The sequence below is a fragment of the Quercus robur genome, chromosome 10 (assembly GCF_932294415.1).
Source record: "Quercus robur chromosome 10, dhQueRobu3.1, whole genome shotgun sequence".
Classification (NCBI taxonomy): Eukaryota; Viridiplantae; Streptophyta; class Magnoliopsida; order Fagales; family Fagaceae; genus Quercus; species Quercus robur.
The window spans coordinates 24,195,737-24,215,367 of NC_065543.1; positions in this window are offsets into that span (position 1 = coordinate 24,195,737).

Genomic DNA, 19,631 nt, shown 5'->3' on the forward strand with positions numbered 1-19,631 from the left:
TCTTTAAGGTTTCTAGGTTTCACTCTCTTGTTAAATGCTTTAGCAATCCTCTTTTAGTATCCTTGTGCGTGGTAATGTGCCCTAGCTCTCTTCTCATCTATCAAAGCCAAATGCTTATATCTTGCCTTCACCTAGTCTTTTCTAAGACCTTGGTTTCTACTAGCACTCTCGAAGATTGTATCTCCACCTCAATTGGAAGCACCGCTTCACTTCCATAGACCAAAGAGTAAGGCGTTGCCCCAATTGATGCACAGATAGAAGTTTTGTAACCCTATAAAGCAAATGGAAGTTTATCAGCCCAATTCTTGTATGTCACTACCATTTTGGGTAGGATGTCCTTGATGTTCTTATTGGCTAGTTCTATGGCCCCATTAGTCTGTGGTCGGTATAGTGAAGACTTATGATGCTCAATATTATACAACTCCATGATCCCTCGAACCTCCCCCTCAAAGTGTGAGCCATTGTCCAAAATGATCTCTTAGGGTACCCCATATCAGCAGATAATGTTATTCTCTATGAACCGAGCCACATGTTTGGCTTTCAAGACAGAGTAGGAAGCCATTTCCATCCACTTGGTGAAGTAATCGATTGCCACTAAGATGTACTCATGTCCATTTGAGGCCTTAGGGGCTATTCTTCCAATCACATCTATACCCCATACTAAGAAAGGCCAAGGAGAGGTCATCCTGTACAATTCACTAGGCAATACGTGGTTCAAGTTTTCATGCGTTTGGCAGTCATAATGTAGACATTGTATTTTGTCTACTTCCATTTGCATGCTAGACCCCGAAAATTCCAAAAATATTATATTTTCTCCATGGGGCCGTGGAAACATCTAGATTGACGGGGTGCAACCCGTTCGGGCATCGGAGCACTCGAAATACCATTTCAGATCAAATTGACCAAAATGCCCCTGGTCAACCCTGGGTTGAATGAAAGTCAAATTTGGGTCAAAATCATCCCAAAATGATATTTTTTATTTTTTTTTACATCAAACCCGAGTTACTCGATGATTTTCGTCAACTTTGACCAAGTTTGACTTAAGGTTGACTTTCGAGAGCAACAGAAACTCTAATTTTGGTTTGGTTCTCAAAACAGGTTGGGACCAATGCCATTGTGAAGATTATCAATTCCCTTTCCAACGACTATTCATAGGTCGAAATCGGAGTTAAAATGGTTGAGTACGCTTCATAGTTAGTACGCTTCCCGAGGCCATAAATTTTTATCCAGCTATTCGATTTTCAATTTCTTTAGTGTTATGGAAACTCAACATCCAAAGCCTTCTAGAAACACCAAGATCAGCTCAATCTGAGTCCATGAAGGCCTTCAAATATGCGTCCGAAATTAAACTGAGAAAATGCTAGAATTGCTGATGTCAGCAAGGTGGCCGGTGGCCTTACAAGGTGCATGGGAAGCCAAAGGGTCATTTTTTCACTATAAATGACCATTAATCCCTCATTTTGCCAAAAAAAAAAAAAAAAAAAATTTCTAGGTAGTTTTTGGCAAATTCTCTCTCTCTCTCTCTCTCTCTCTCTCTCTCTCTCTCTTCTCTCTTTAATTTCTCTCCCAAACACATCAAAACACCTTCAAACACCTTAGATTCTCATCTTTTCTCTACAATCTTCAAGGTAGTGTTCTTGTATCTAATCTTCCTCTCCTTGGTTCCATACCTTGGATTTTAGGTTTAGGGGTGTGGATGTAGCTTTCTAGCTACAATCCACACCCCTTTCTCTTTATTGCTCATCCTAGCTTATTTTTCCTCAATAAAATTCTTTTATTGCTTTTCCTAGCATGTTCTTGTTTCATAGCAAGTCTTTATAGTTTTTCTAGCATGTTTCCTTGCTTATGTCATGATTTATCGCTTTAATGTTGTTGGCCTAACCTTCTTGGGCTAGGATATGTCTACTTTTCATGTTTGTGCTTAGATCCACATGATTTTAGGCTCCTTTGCCATATTTTTGCTTAGATATACATGTTTGTGCTTAGATCTGCATCCTTAAGCCTAGATCTATGTGTTTATGTGCTCTATGTGCCATGCTTGTATGCTCAGATCTATGTTGGTTGCTATGCTATATGCTACTTTAGCCCTTTTTGTCCCTTGATATCTCTCTTTCTTGCTTTTTGGCCCTGTCGATGGGGTGTAGATCTAGATCCTGTGGTCTAGGCCTACATCTACACACCTAATGTGGTTTGGTTATCAAGATATTTTTGAGTTCTAGATAAGGGTTGTATTCAACTGCGTATTTTCCCTATGGAAAAGATAGTACGCATTAACAATAGGTGATTGAATAGGATGACTGTGAGGAATAAATATCAATTACCCAAGATTGTCCTTAAATCAAGTTACCAATAACTCAAAGTTAAGAAGGAAGATATTCTTAAGATTGCCATTCATACATGTTATGGAAAATACTGAATTTTAGTGATGCTAAATTGGTGGACTAATATATCTCTCTAATCAAGGACTAAGGTACATCAAGTTTAGAGGACTAAACTTATTTTAAGGGGGGAACAGTGTAATACCCCGATTTGATTTTATGATCATCACCGTCATCATCATTATTACTATAGAGTTGAAGTATTATATGTGTGTGCACAGTAAAATGAGAGTAGACAATTTTGTGGTGCTACAAAATAGGAGAGAAAATTAAAGTTTTAGTACATACAATTTAGTGCGACAATTAAAATAAATAAAAGAGGAAGATGTTTTATAGGCTTCTTGGAGACTAAAGAGATAAGTTCTAGTGGGTTTTAAACTTCAGCCCACTAACTCACCAAGCCCACATCTCTAATGTGTTAAATATAGGGTAGAGGAAAAGATAAATTAGGGTTTTCATTGGAAGGGTTTCTTAGTAAACGTGGATGCCAAAGAAAATTTGAGAGGGAGAGAGAGAGGTGGCATGACAGAAGAAAGAGGCAAAATTGTTTAAGGGCATAAGGTTTGGCTACAAAATCAAGGTGAGAACCCCATCTCAATATTACTATACTATTTATTGAGATATATATACGGTTTTGGTAATGTGGTAAAATTAAGTCATGTCAATTCGATTACAGTGGAAAGATGTTTATATATTAGCATTATTCAAATAAAGATCTGATGGTAATACTCTTAAGTTTATGGTAGTGGTGTAATTCATATTGGTTACCCGTTGAGTTTGAGGACTTTGGGTTTAACAAGAGATGACATATATTAGATTAAATTGCTAGTATTTAGTACACGATTTCACTAGGTTGCCTATGGTTAGTATTTTAGAACAAAATCATGGAATTTCAAATCTTAATCATGAATATTGTTAGGTTCTAAGAAATTAGGAACTAATGTATTAGAACTTCAATATGTATATGTTGGCAAACCATGATCAAAACGTTTAGTCTAGATTTAGGCTACTCAAAGCGTGTGTATGTGTAAAGTTGGAATTGAGTAACTGTAGGAAATTACTATTCAATTTCTACAAGGCTCGATTGATCGAAAATTAGACTCGATCAATCGAAGCTCATTTTAGTTGTTGTTGATATGCTATGTGTGTGAATCTCTTGTGAGATCTAGAGGTGTTTGCCTTCATACACACTTAGGGTTATCAAGATCAAGATTGATGTCGAGAGCTTGGTGATCACTTCAGTTGCTGTTTCAATAACTTAAAGAAAAACACAAGTGGGAGTACTTGTGGTTGCTATGGATTCAGGAAAGAAGTAGTACGTGGACTCGGAGTTGTCACATGGTCGTAGTAGTAAGTTTTCTACTCGAGGTAGCAATAGGATGTTGCTGGTCTAAGTTGCTATTGTAAAATTTCAATTCTTTCATAGTGGATCTGTTATACCTTGAGGATAGCTAGGTTAAATCCTCTCCAGGTTTTTTACCGGTTTGGTTTTCCTGGGTTATCATATTGTTGTGTTCTTTATTTTCCGCATTGTTTACTTGATATGATTTACTTGTGTTAACCTAGATTTGAATAATTTACCTAAGAAATCACTTGGCTAAATAACTAAGTTAATCAACTTGTGTTTTAAGGGGTCTAAAAACGTACAAATATGGCTTCAACATTTGGGGTTACATATATTAGGATGGCTTTAACGTTTTTGATTGGTTATATATATTATGATGGCTTTGACGTTTTTCTTTGGGGTTATATATATTAGATCCTACTTGCCCACTATGTGTATATTCTAGAACAAAGTCATGGTTATAGAGCCAAATTAAGGTTGAGGTTTTACTTTTCGTTTAGGACATATATTAAAATCCTAAAGTTTTGGCTACTGCCAATGAGTGTTGATAAATTCAAGGAAACATATTTTTGGGTAGAGATGTCTTGCATTAGTGTTATTATTTAGTTCAACAAAGTATAATCTTAGTGAGTCAGTTGTATAATTTGATAAGCTTTATATTTTGTGGAGGATATTAAGTAATTCCCATGGTTAATTATAGGTTCTATTTAAGAGTGTTTTGAGACTTTTTAGAGTGTGTTTCGGCTAGACTTTCAGAGTGATTCAAGTGCTGTAAGTAATTATGCATAATATGCACAAGTTTTGTTCTTTAGGTTCTTAGAAGTCAAAAGTTATGTTTTTAAGCTTACGTGAGAAACTTCGACTTTTAAATAATGTTTTAAAGAGAAACTTTGAACTTTAAATAACATTTTGAACATCTAAATCTCATTTAAAAGATGATGTCTAAACGAAACTATTTTCAAAAAAGAATTGAGTTTCAAGATAAGTTTTCTAAAAAGGTTTTTGTTCTTTAAGTTTGTTTAAAACCAAGTTATTTCAAAGTCATTTTCTTCTTTTCCAAATGGTATTTAAGATGTTTCTTTTAGCAAAATGGGTTTTCAAACTTATTCAAGAATTGTAAAAATATTTATATAAACTCTTCAATTCTTATTCATTCCCTAAGAGAGTCAAGCATCCTTTGATTTATGTTTCAATTCGATATTGTGATATTCGTTATTGAAATTTCAAATATGTGTATAAACACCCTTGAACGTTTAGACCCCAAAATTACAACTTAACCAATTCAAGCATTATGTCAAACAACTAGTGTGCGGAAAATTAACATAAGCTATAATATGGAATTGGAAAAACTATCTAAGCCAAATTAAAATCACAACCCACAGCAGATAATAAAAGGCAAAGATAAAAGGGAAGGAAGATGCAAACACAAAGACAACACGCGATGTGTTATCGAAGAGGAAACCGAAGCCCTCGGCGTAAAACCTCTCCGCCGCCCTCCAAGCGGTCAATAATCCACTAGAAAATGTAGTTGGGATACATGAACAGCAATAGACCCTCCAATCCTAATCTACCCGATGTACCTAAGCCCTCCAAGCTTCTTGCTCCAACAAGGTTGCGCCGAACCTTTTTCTTTTCTAGCTTACCGGATTCCGCTATAATCCATAGCATCCACCATCCTTGGCATCTTCCAATGCTTTCTGTACGGCACCAAACTTCCAAAGCCCATACTGGCCTTGGGCCCAAACCCATCTAGGCCCCGGGCCCAAGCCCATACCGGCCTTGGGCGCAGGCCCAGCAGAAAGTTCCCGTTACCTTATGCCCTTCTTGAAACTGCCTTAGAGTAAAAACAAGTTTTGGGTATTAAGTTCCCGAGGTTGAGCGGTTAATCTTTCCCGGTAGAGCGCATGAGTCATATCCGGGAAGGTCATGATATGCACGGGAACGTGAGTTGCCGAACATAATCGGTGAAAATGGAACCAAGTTCCAAGATCATAAATGCTGCACCGCCCTTTCACCTAAACAACAACTTTAACCAGATAATACTGGACCTTCAGTAGCACTAACGGTGACTGTAATCATGATCTCCCCACTAACCTTGGCTATAAATAGAAGAAAGTTGGGAGAAGAAGGGGTTCAGAAAAATTGAGGGAAAACAGTCAAGTAGAGGGTACTAACTGGGTGTTACTTGGAGTCTCTCTGCCGAGAACGACCCATTGTAGGAAATACTTAAGCCCACTACAAATAAATTGTGAGCCCAAGTGTCCTAAGGTCCAGAAGTCTTGCACTTGGTTCTTACAATTGGCGCCCACCGTGGGGCTCTCCTACGAAGCTGTGGTTTGAGAGAGAATCAAGCAAGGGAGATGTCTGAGCAGCGTTCAGGAGGGCATGTTCCGAGCAATTCCGCAGGATCTTCTCGGGGATCGACGTGGAGGGAGAGAAGGCAGAAACGGCTGGAGGATAGGGAGCATCCAAGAGGAGAGGAAAGGTCCGGATTGGGAGAAGGATCGGCCCAGACACACCGGACGATTTCAAGCGTCTCAGCACATCGGCAACATGATGATAGAGACCGGGAGCTGGAGCGGTTACGCAGATTGGTAATGGACTTGGAGCTGGAAGCAAGGGGTCGGCGCCACGAAAGGAACCACAACCCCCAACCCAGGAGGAACCGTGGCGAGGAAGGTTCCAGCCGATCTGTTACGCAACAACACCGAGACCGATCACGTTCTCAAGAGTCACGTCGTCACTCCCGGGAGATGCGTCGTAGACGGGACCGTTCCCGGTCGCATGGATATGATAACCAAGGGTTAGAGTCGCCAGAGGAGCGGCGGCACCACAACGCCGCGATGGATACCATGAGCAGGGCCTTGCAGATGGCAGCCCGGTCTCCATTCTCTGATGAGATTGAACGGGTACCCATGCCGAGCAGATTCACGCGTCCACCATTCAATTCCTATGAGGGGAGGACAGACCCCGTGGAGCATGTCAGTCATTACATCCACATGATGTCTTTGCATGCGCACAACGATGCATTGATGTGTAAAGTATTCCCCTCTAGTCTCGGTTCTACCGCGCTGAGATGGTTCAATGGGTTGCGGAAAAGTTCTATACACAGCTTCGCCGAGCTGATTCAGGAGTTCGGCAGCAGGTTCGTAACATGCAGCCGAGTGCAACAACCGGTCGACGCGTTGCTTTCCATGAAAATGAGGGTCGGGGAAACCCTTCGGAGTTATGCCAGCCGATACTGGGAACTCTACAATGAGATTGGTGGGGGAAACGAGAAAATTGCGGCTAGCACCTTCAGGATGGGGCTCCCCGAGGATTCTGAACTGCGGGAGTCGCTGACAAGAAGACCCCCGGAGGATATGAGGCAACTGATGAGACGCATAGAGGAGTACAAACGCTTGGAGGATGACCGGCTGCAAAGCAGGGGGAAAGCCCCTTTTACGGGGAGATCTCGGCAAAGCATCTTACCGCCAAAGCCGAAAAGGGACTTCAGAATGCAGGAACAAGAGGTGCAGATCGAAGGGGTTAATGTGTTGTTTAAAGAGCCCGTGCACAAGATACTGGAACGGATAAGGAACGAGCCATTCTTCAGATGGCCGAACAAAATGGGGGGCGACCCATCTCGGAGGAACCAAAGCCTATACTGCACCTATCACAGGGATAAGGGGCACACCACCGAGCAGTGTAGGGTATTGAAAGATCATCTCGGGCAGTTAGTGAAGGCAGGGCACCTGAAAGAGTTTGTAGCAGATTCCACTGACCGGGAGACCGAGCAGGGCGCCCAACAGAAAAGGAATCCCCTTCCACCACCCCTGGGGGTAATCAACGTCATTCCTGCCGCACCGAGAGGGGCAGCAGCGGCAAGGATGGTGATGACAGTGGCTTGCGCGGAGGGAGAATCATCCAAGAGGCAAAAGAAAGTTGGACGGCTAGACATCTCGTTCGGAGAAGATGATTTCGAAGGAACCATCCAACCTCACGACGACGCTTTGGTGGTGACAGCCCGGATAGGCGGATTCTTGGTGAAGAGGGTGATGATTGATCAGGGCAGTGGGGCTGACGTTATGTACCCGGACCTCTTCGAAGGGCTCGGGTTAAAAACCCAGGATTTGGCGAAGTATAACACGCCATTGGTCTCGTTTGACGGGAGAATTGTGATTCCCGAGGGGCAAATCTCTCTCCCAGTGGACATGGAGGGCAAGGAAGTTGTAGTTACGTTCATAGTAGTCCGATCATTCGCACCTTACACCGCAATCCTGGGGAGACCGTGGATTCACGCCATGGGGGCTATTCCGTCCACCCTTCACGTGAAAGTGAAATTTCCTACTGAGTACGGAGTTGTGGAGGTAAGGGGGAATCAACAGGTGGCGAAGCAATGCCTCGTAGCCGCGGTCCAGTGGGAAAAGGAACAGCTCGGCCAAGCTGAGCACGCCGAGAAAGAGACTGCATAGCAATTACAGATACCCCAGGAAAATGGGGCGGACGTTGCCAAGGAGGTGCTGAAGGTAAGAATTCTCCCAGATAGTGACAAATACTTCCAGATAGGTACAAGCATGAATGACCGGGAAAGGGTAGAGATGTTGTTGTTCCTATTGCAGAACATAGATGTCTTCGCGTGGAACCCGTATGAAGTGCCCGGTGTAGACCCCGAGTTCATTGTTCACAAACTCAATGTGGACCCATCGTTTCCCCCAAAAAAGCAGAAGCCGAGAAGAGCATCAAAGGAACACGTCGATGCAGTAAACCTGGAGGTCCAGCGACTGAAGGAGGCCGGGGTCATAAAAGAAATATTCTTCCCGAGATGGCTAGCAAACACTGTCGTAGTAAAGAAGAAGAGCGGTAAATGGAGAGTTTGCGTGGACTTCACCGATTTAAACAGAGCGTGTCCCAAGGATCCATTCCTGATGCCCAAGATTGATCAGCTAGTGGATGCCACGTACGGGCACCCGAGAATGAGTTTCCTGGACGCCTTCCAAGGATACCACCAGATTGCCTTGGCGCCCGAGGACCGAGAGAAGACAGCATTTATATCCCCGAACGCAAACTATCACTACGAGGTCATGCCGTTTGGATTGAAGAATGCCGGGGCCACCTACCAGCGTATGATGACAAGGATGTTCCGGGAAAAAATTGGGTGCACGATTGAAGTTTATATCGACGACATGGTAGTAAAAAGCAGAAAAGAGTCGTTGCATACTGAAGACCTTCAGGGAGTATTCGAAATACTACGGCGACACAGGCTGCGCCTCAATGCCGAAAAGTGCACTTTCGGAGTGGGGGCTGGCAAGTTCCTGGGTTATCTGATCTCCACTCGGGGAATAGAGGCTAACCCCGACCAAATAGAGGCCGTCAATCGCCTCAAACCACCGAGCAATCCTAAGGAGGTGCAAGTGCTCACCGGGATGTTGGCCGCCCTGAACCGATTCATCTCCAAGTTTGCCGATCGCTGCCGGCCATTCTATCAACTTCTGAAGAAGTGGAAGGGGTTTCAGTGGGACGAGAGCTGCGATGAAGCTTTTCGAGAACTAAAGGAATATTTGGCAAAGGCGCCGAGGTTGACGACCCCGGAGCCCGGGGAGGATCTGTTTATGTACCTTGCAGTCACCAATCATGCCGTAAGTGCTGTGTTACTAAGGGACCGGGGAGTGCAAATGCCGGTGTATTACGTGAGCAAGACCTTGGTCGATGCCGAGACAAGGTACCTGCCTCTTGAAAAGTTGGTTTTGGCCTTGGTACACGCCACGAGGAAGTTACCACACTACTTCCAGGCACACACAGTGTTCGTCCTCACCGAGTATCCATTGCAGTCACTGTTGAAGAGATCCGATTTCACAGGACGGATTGCTAAATGGGGGACTCGGTTGGGATCGTTTGACATAAGATACCGACCTAGAAGCTCGGTGAAAGGGCAGGTTCTCGCTGATTTCATCGCGGAATTTACACCTAAGAATGAAGGCAAGGTAATCTGCAGTGCGGAGATTCGCCCGTGGAAGTTATTTGTGGACGGCGCATCAAATGCTATGGGGGCTGGGGCTGGTATTGTCATAGTCACCCCTGAAGGTATGCGACTGGAACACTCCTTCAGATTGGGGTTCAAAGCCTCGAACAACGAAGCCGAATATGAAGCCCTGTTGGCCGGACTGAGGGCAGTATTGCATCTGGGCGCCAAGGACGTGGAAATCTACTCGGACTCTCGGCTAGTTGTTTATCAGGTCACTGGGGACTTCGAGGCTCGGGATCCCCGAATGAAAGCTTATCTAAGTATGGCAAAGCAAATTATCGGTCGGTTTGGAACGGTAAAGATATCCCAGGTAGCCCGGTCACAAAACAGGCATGCTGACTCTCTTGCCACGTTAGCCTCATCGGCTACCGAGGACACCCCAAGGCTTATCACAATTGAACTTGTAAAGGAGCCAAGCATCTGTGTGAAGACTGCTCTCGACCAGGCCGGAGTAGAGGTTGCGCAGGTGGCGGTGGCCGGACCATGCTGGATGAACCCGATCATAGACTTTCTTTCCGAAGATAAAGTTCCAGAGGATGAGGCCGAGGCCAACAAGATTCGACGAATGGCTCCCAGGTACTGGTTGTCTTCGGACCGAAAGTTGTACAGAAGGTCCTTCGCGGGCCCTTACCTCTTGTGCCTGCATCCTGAAAGAGTCAAGGAGCTTCTAACCGAGCTGCATGAAGGAGTATGCGGCGGGCATACTGGGGGACGATCTTTAGCACACAGAGCAATGACGCAGGGGTTTTGGTGGCCACAGATGCAGAAGGACGCCGCCGAACACGTTCGGAGTTGCGAACAATGTCAAAAGCACGCCCCAATGATCCATCAGCCGGCAAGACATCTAAATCCTGTCAGCAGCCCATGGCCATTTGCACAATGGGGGCTTGACATCCTCGGGCCATTCCCCCGAGCAACGGGGAACCGCCGTTTTGTACTGGTGGCTGTGGATTACTTTACAAAGTGGGCTGAAGCTGAAGCCTTGGCCAATATTCGGGATACTAACATGAAAAAATTTGTGTGGAAAAACATAGTTACAAGGTTTGGGGTGCCGAATTCACTAGTGACAGACAACCGGCTACAGTTCGACAGCAACGCTTTTCGGACTTTTTGCAGCGAGCTCGGCATCAAGAACAAGTATTCAACCCCGGCATACCCCCAGAGCAACGGCCAAGCTGAAGCAGTAAACAAGACTATTTTGAACGGGCTCAAGAGAAGGTTGGATGGAGCGAAAGGAAGATGGGCAGAAGAACTACCCAGTGTATTATGGGCCTACCGCACGACCCCCAGGAGATCCACGGGGGAAACCCCATTTTCTCTGGCATACGGAGCAGAAGCAGTGATACCAACCGAGGTGAGCTTATGCAGTGCACGGGTCGCCGGGTTTGACCCCGTACAGAACGCCGACCTTATGATGGAGCATTTGGATTGGCTAGAAGAATGCAGGGAGGCCGCGACCGTACGTCTTGCCGAGTATCAGCAGAAGCTGGCGCAAAGGTACAACCGAAATGTGAAGACCAGGGAATTCAGTGCCGGGGAATTAGTGTTAAGAAGGGTAGTGGGGAACATGCGGGACATGGCTGCAGGGAAGCTTGCTCAAAGTTGGGAGGGACCATACAGAGTCACAGCCGTCGCAGGTGCAGGGGCCTACTACTTGGAGGACCTGGACGAGAGGCCGCTCCCCCGACCATGGAACGCCAACAACCTGAAGAAATTCTACGCGTAACCATCAATGTAAGCCAAAACTTGTATTCTATTAAGATTAAGAGCATGATGAACTTTTTTGTCTGTGCTGTTTTTTGACCCTGTAACCACGCCAAGACAATCGCCAATAAAGCCTAAGGACGGAAACCTGACCCTCGGCTCGATCAATATCGCCGAGCAGGTGAAAACCTTACGAATAAATCCTAAGGACAGAAACCTGACCCTCGGCTCGATCAATATCGCCGAGCAGGTGAAAACCTTACGAATAAATCCTAAGGACAGAAACCTGACCCTCGGCTCGATCAATATCGCCGAGCAGGTGAAAACCTTACGAATAAATCCTAAGGATAGAAACCTGACCCTCGGCTCGATCAATATCGCCGAGCAGGTGAAAACCTTACGAATAAATCCTAAGGACAGAAACCTGACCCTCGGCTCGATCAATATCGCCAAGCAGGTGAAAACCTTATGAATAAATCCTAAGGACAGAAACCTGACCCTCGGCTCGATCAATATCGCCGAGCAGGTGAAAACCTTACAAATAAATCCTAAGGACAGAAACCTGACCCTCGGCTCAATCAATATCGCCGAGCAGGTGAAAACCTTACGAATAAATTCTAAGGACAGAAACCTGACCCTCGGCTCGATCAATATCGCCGAGCAGGTGAAAACCTTACGAATAAATCCTAAGGACAGAAACCTGACCCTCGGCTCGATCAATGTCACCGAGCAGGTGAAAACCTTACGAGTAAATCTTAGGGACAGAAAACTGATCCTCGGCTCGATCAATATCGCCGAACAGGTGAGAACCTTACAATCAAATCTATAAGGACGAAAGCACAATCCTCGGTTAAACCAAATCCTGATAAAAACCTAACCCTTTTTGCAAAAACTAAGTCCAATAGCGCTCTCAAATTTCCCACAGCGCCGCACAACAGCTTTTCGGGGGTACCATTCTATTAAGCGGCCATAGCACTGGTATAATTCAAGCAAAACACAAAACAAAGATAATTTCATTCAGCAAATTGGAACGGAAGAAGAAAACGGACTACTAATTAAACAGGTAAAAGCAATTGTTCAATCACCACATCCCGGTGACATGGGCAAATAAAACCGACAAACTAAAGTAATTGTTCAATCACCACATCCCGGTGACATAGGCAAATAAAAACAAAATAAAAATAAGCTAACAAGTAAAAATAAAATTAGCTGAGAGGTTGAGTCGGTGTTGGCACTTCCTGCTGGACGGTCAGGGGAAAAGGCTGGCCCTCACCAAGAAGCTCCTGCACGGTAGGTATGCTCGTGGCCTCCATATCCTCGGGCTCGGCATGAGAGTCGATTTGCTCAACCAACTCCCTCATACTGGCCGTCTCCTCCTCGTCAAAAGCAGCCGGGGCGTTCTGGACGGCAGGTACAGGGTTCGGAAATGGAATCTAGCCGGGGTCCCTCAGCGGCGAGTCTTCAGGAACTCCCATTGCCTGAAGAGCAGCAAACCACCCGGCCTCGAAACTCATATGCCGAGCCCGAGCCACCACCGGCTCTGCGGAGTTCTCGGCGTCGGCAAAGCCTACGTCATACCACTTTTGCTCCGCGGCCGCCAAGCCTGCCCTGAGATCGGCTATCTCGTCGGCATGGGAAGTGTTGAGGCTGAGGGCTTCGGCTAGTTTGAGTTTCGTCTCATTTTGCCTGGCCAGGAGGTCTGCACACCTTTTTTCAGCCGATGCTCGGAACTTCTCCGCGGCAGCAGCCTTCTTCTCGGCAGCCTCAGCAATCTTTGCCTTTTCCTTAGCCGTTTTTACTGCTGACTCCCGCGCCCCCTTCTCGCGCTCATTTTCCTCATCAAGCTCCCGTGCCCGGGCAGCCACAATGTGAGCCAGTTGGGCGGCCTAGCAAGCACGAAGGTTAGCAAAGTGACAAAAGGAAATCTACATGGAGTAAATAGACAAAATAATTACTGCAATGGCGTGCCACTCTAACCGGCGCCCCACGGACTCCTCGGACCCATCATCAAAGGCGTGCACGTCCTCGGGAAGTTGGAGAGCTCCGGCCAAGGTTTGGGCAATACGGCCGCCCTCGCCCTTATCCCACATCCGAACAGAGGCCGTCGATGGCAATGGCTTGCCGTCCAGAAGGAACTTTGGCTCCCACGCTGGAGCCACTTGGGAAGAGGACGCGCCCCCCGTGCCGGCTTCGGTTGGCGGCTCGCGGATAACAATTCCCCCAGCTGGTTGGGGAGGAGTCTGGACAGCGGCATCCCCCGGGCCCGTGGAATGTTGCTCAGTTACCTTCTGCTTCTTACGGGCTCGTCCGGACTGCGGAGGGGGAGGAGGCTGAGACACTAGACCCCGACCCTGAGTAGGCGGGGGCTGGTTGGTCGGCCGGGCACCAGGCACGAACCGATCAAGGGTCATGACTCTCCTTGCCACCATTCTTGCACCGGGCTGGATCGCTTCAGCTAGCAAGTTAGCCGCGTCTGTCACTTGTTGTTGAGGCTCGGCGGGTGGATCCTCGGGATGGAGCTGCTCTTGGGCTTGGTCCCCTTGTTGTATGGCTTCGTGAGCTCTCTCTCTAAGGCGCCGAGATACCTGTTCCGCGGAATCGTCTCGCAGGGGAACTAGTTCGTCCGCGGCAGTGAACCGCCGACCAAATTCCCTCGCTTCTCCGGTTGTAAGCTTCGGCGGCAAGAAATTCACGTACCAGACGTCTATGTACGATAGCAGGGGGCTGTCAACTATCAACGCCTGCTTGAAAGACTGCCAAGTAGAGTAAACCGGTTCCACGCCGAGGATCAGGTGTAAGGCCCGGAGTTGCCCGTCCCAATGCACGTAGATCTCGGAACGGAGGACGAAGTTTAAGTCCCTGATGTGGACGGCTCTGAGGTCCTGGACAAACACTTTGCCGTCTGCAAAAGAACAGATAACGCATTAGCTTTTAACAATAAGAAATTTTTTTTACTCAAACAATTATAAGAAGGGGATGGTACGAACCCACTTCACGTCGTGTGAGGGGGCAAGGGATCTCCCCGGCAAACCAATTGCCACGCACCCTGACGAACTCCCCGGCGGAGTTCCTGTTCGAATCGGGTAGGCACGATATCAGCCGTACCCGAGCATCCCTCGTCTTTAAGTAATAATTTATGGATTTGCTTCCACAGAGGCTGTACATTTGGTTAATATCATGGTGGTCTAATTGTAAGTCAAAGGTATGGTTCAACTGGCTGACACAACTAACTACCCGGTAAAAATTGGGGGGAAGCTGGTCGGGGCACAGCCCATAGTAGGTGAGTGTGCTTATCAGGAGGGGATTTACCGGGAACCTAACCCCACCTTCTAAAATAGACATCAAAGGAAAGAAGGCTGTACCCTGCCCTCGGTGGAGTTCCATATCACTCTCATGGCAGTAAGCCACGTCCACGTCATTGGGAATACTAAATTTACTCCTAAAGGTGGCCAAAGCAGCCGGGGTATCTAGAAGGTAAGAATAACCCATCTATAAAGCCTAAAACTACAAGAATGAACTCAAAGAAACAAAGCTGAAGGAACAGGAAGGGGAAGAAAGACTTACTTTGGGTTCTAAGGAGGAAAAGAACGCTGGGCAAGCAAGCGCACAGAAATGTGGTCGGCAGAGAGTAGGCACTAAAGATCAGAGGCGAAGGAAAAATGGAATGATGTTTGGAGAAGGACTATTTATAGAGCCAGAAGAAATAGGGAAAGAAGAAACGCTTAATCAAGCAATAAATGGGCAGAGCCTACGAGCGACCCAACAAATGCCAAGCGTAACCGATTTGCGCGCCGCTTCGGTTCACGAACCGTCAGGCAATAATGACGACTGCGCCTAGCGCCGCGAAACGGCACGTCTTTTGAGATGAATATTAATAAGAAGTGACAGCCAGCAGTCTCAGACTAGAGATTCCCGAGGTCAAAAGGCCCAGGCAGCTCCTTGATTCTCCTCGGCGACCGAGTATGAATCAAGGGGGGGCTATTGTACGGCACCAAGCTTCCAAAGCCCATACTGGCCTTGGGCCCAGACCCATCTAGGCCCCGGGCCCAAGACCATACCGGCCTTGGGCGCAGGCCCAGCAGAAAGTTCCCGTTACCTTATGCCCTTCTTGAAACTGCCTTAGAGTAAAAACAAGTTTTGGGTATTAAGTTCCCGGGGTTGAGCGGTTAATCTTTCCCGGTAGAGCGCATGAGTCATATCCGGGAAGGTCATGATATGCACGGGAACGTGAGTTGCCGAACATAATCGGTGAAAATGGAACCAAGTTCCAAGATCATAAATGCTGCACCGCCCTTTCACCTAAACAACCACTTTAACCAGATAATACTGGACCTTCAGTAGCACTAACGGTGACTGTAATCATGATCTCCCCACTAACCTTGGCTATAAATAGAAGAAAGTTGGGAGAAGAAGGGGTTCAGAAAAATTGAGGGAAAACAGTCAAGTAGAGGGTACTAACTGGGTGTTACTTGGAGTCTCTCTGCCGAGAACGACCCATTGTAGGAAATACTTAAGCCCACTACAAATAAATTGTGAGCCCAAGTGTCCTAAGGTCCAGAAGTCTTGCACTTGGTTCTTACACTTTCCAAAACTCCAAAAACACTTAACACTCTAAATGGGTGTGGGTAGTGTTTGGATAGAAATCTTCTCTCAATAGGTATGACAATGAGAGAGGGAAGGAGAAGAGACTACAAAGATTTCTCTCTAAGAATAAGTAGCTCTCTCTAATTGGGTGGGTGTTTTGAAGAAACCTCTCTTAGGGTTTTTCTTTCTGAATGGCCACACCTATTTTGTGGGAATGAGGGATATTTATACTGGTGTGAAAATGGAATGCGAAGAGTCAGTTTTTCCAAAACAGGGTTGGCTGGCGACTTGACCTCGCGACTTGACTGAGTCGCGAGATCAAGCCGCAAGTCCCTGCTTCACTGCACAGTCTTGAGCATTTCTTCACACTCTCTCACACACTACCCTTACATGATTCCCACCTAAATACAGGGTTTCTAAGTGCTGTATTACAAGCAAATTTGTCACGGAATAAAGCCAACACATGGTTGATTAAATTCAACCTTACAATCTCCCCCTTTGGTTATTCTGTGACAAAACACCCTAAAACAGACTCTAGACTTAAACGTGAGTTTGAGAACAATGGAAAAACTCACATACACCTAAATCTAGAAGCTGTGAAGCTCTTGAATCATATGACCATAAATCTCTTGAAACACAACAATACACCATGATCATTGTATGCAGAAAAGCATGAAATACATATGAAACAGGCAATATGTGATCAAGCAAAGATGAAGTTAAGAAACAAACAATGGCTAGATCAACAAAGCAATCACTATAAGGTAGTGACCACAATGCTCATTCACACTTGGAATGAACACTTGAACAAACAAGTAAACAAGCTTAATGCAAGTCACTTGCATGTTCTACACTCAACCAATGCACAATACACTAAGTATATGCATCTAGAAACAATCCTACAAGGGCACAAGAGTGACAATACTTAAAAGAAAATGCAAGACATTTAGATAGAAGTACTGATTTGAACAAAGCATAAAAGGCTGCATAAAGTATGGTACAAACCATAAAGTCTACAAATATGCATAAAAACATAACCCTAAAAGCTTACATAAGCAACATGGATACAAAGCACAAAATACTGAATATAAACTTAAACAATATAAATTAAAAGTGCTTAAAATTTCTCTCCCCTTCAGAATGATGAAAAGCTGTGATGCACTTGGAACATACATACTTGTAACCTGAAACACTTGCACAAAACACATTAGACCCTCAAGGTAAAGCAAGTAATAAAATGACAAGTATAATGTAACAAGTAAATTGCGATCAAGTAAACATGATGTGAAACATGTGAGCAACTTGATCATACACCAAAACAGTCATATAGAAATGACTACAATGATCACATAGCAAAGTAAATGATCATCCGAACATGCATTCAATGAAGCACAATAGCATAGGGATATATGCATGTCTAAAGCACAAACATGATGCAATGAGAACAACAAAGCATAACTCAAAGCACCATAAAGCCAACAAGAAAACAAGCAGAACAAAGTTTTCTAGTTAACACAATGTCTTCTCCCCCTTGGTATATGCATCTCCACTATGAAAAATCTCTCCCCCTACAAATGTGCATGAGAAATAGAATTTCTCCCCCTAAGGATGTGCACAAGAGTCATATAGAAATGACAAAACACTCCGATATGTACTCTCTAGAGTATACTCTCCCCCTTTTTGTCAGGAATAGACAAAGGGTCAAGAAGAAATGAGGGCAAGAGATGACGGAACGAACAATGATAATGATGCATGAGGGGTGCATGATGAATGAGAAAATGAAACTCAAACCTAAGACAAAGTAACATGCTACAAAGTATAAGGTAAACATGACATGCTAGGATGAAGAAATAAGGTAAAGACCAATGCATGACAAGGGTAACAAAAGTGTGTGCAAGAGGTGGCTAAGTGCAATGCATGACCAATGCATGAAAAATGCACATGTGGGGCAAGGTGTGTTAAACAGGTACCACAACATGATTGCAACAAATATTTTCATCCCTTTTAACAATAGGTTCAGCAATCAAATACTTGGCATGCATCTTAAGAGATTCATTTTCACATTTAAGATCATCAACAAGTTTGTTAGACAAAACAAGTTTAGCATCCAAGTCCATATTCAAACATTCAAACTCTTTCAGCTTTTCAAGAGAAATTTCAGCAATTTTTTTATATTTCTCAACCAATTTGTTGGATTCATTGAGCTTATCAATCAAATCATCCTTTTCACAAAATAACTTGCTTAAATTCTTTTGAAACTTCTTAACATTTTTCTTCAAGAGTTTGTCAACAACACCCATAGATTCAAATAACATGTCATCACACTTATGAGGATTAACACTCATAAAGACATTTTCACAAACACGTGGCATGTTACATTCATCACCAACCAAATCATTCAAAGAGTCATATAAAGCACAATCCATGGCAAATAAATACAAGGGGTCAAGGATCACACTTAGGTATTTAAATCATAACAAGTGTACCTGCTCTGATACCAATTGAAATTTCAAATATGTGTATAAACACCCTTGAACGTTTAGACCCCCAAATTACAACTTAACCAATTCAAGCATTATGTTAAACAACTAGTGTGCAGAAAATTAACATAAACTATAATATGGAATTGGAAAAACTATCTAAGCCAAATTAAAATCACAACCCACAGCAGATAATAAAAGGCAAAGATAAAAGGGAAGGAAGATGCAAACACAAAGACAACACGCGATGTGTTATCGAAGAGGAAATCGAAGCCCTCGGCGTAAAACCTCTCCGCCGCCCTCCAAGCGGTCAATAATCCACTAGAAAATGTAGTTGGGATATATGAACAGCAATAGACCCTCCAAGCCTAATCTACCTAATGTACCTAAGCCCTCCAAGCTTCTTGCTCCAACAAGGTTGTGCCGAACCTTTTTCTTTTCTAGCTTACCGGATTCCGCTATAATCCATAGCATCCGCCATCCTTGGCATCTTCCAATGCTTCCCAAAACTCCAAAAACACTCAACACTCTAAATGGGTGTGGGTAGTGTTTGGATAGAAATCTCCTCTCAATAGGTATGACAATGAGAGAGGGAATGAGAAGAGACTACAAAGATTTCTCTCTAAGAATAAGTAGCTCTCTCTAATTGGGTGGGTGTTTTGAAGAAACCTCTCTTAGGGTTTTTCTTTCTGAATGGCCACACCTATTTTGTGGGAATGAGGAATATTTATACTGGTGTGAGAATGGAATGCGAAGAGTCAATTTTTCCAAAACAGGGTTGGCTGGCGACTTGACCTCGCGACTTGACTGAGTCGCGAGTTCAAGCCGCGAGCTAGTTGAATGGCCAGTCTGGATTTTTGTCCTGTAGTGCTCCAGCTGGCATGACTGTTCAACTCCTTTGCATGCTCTACGCGTGTGCAACTTTTGGCGGCTTGCAAGCCGCGAGCCTCCCGCGAGATCAAGCCGCGAGTCCCTGCTTCACTGCACAGTCTTGAGCATTTCTTCACACTCTCTCACACACTACCCTTACATGATTCCCACCTAAATACAGGGTTTCTAAGTGCTGTATTGCAAGCAAATTTGTCACGGAATAAAGCCAACACATGGTTGATTAAATTCAACCTTACAAGTTATGT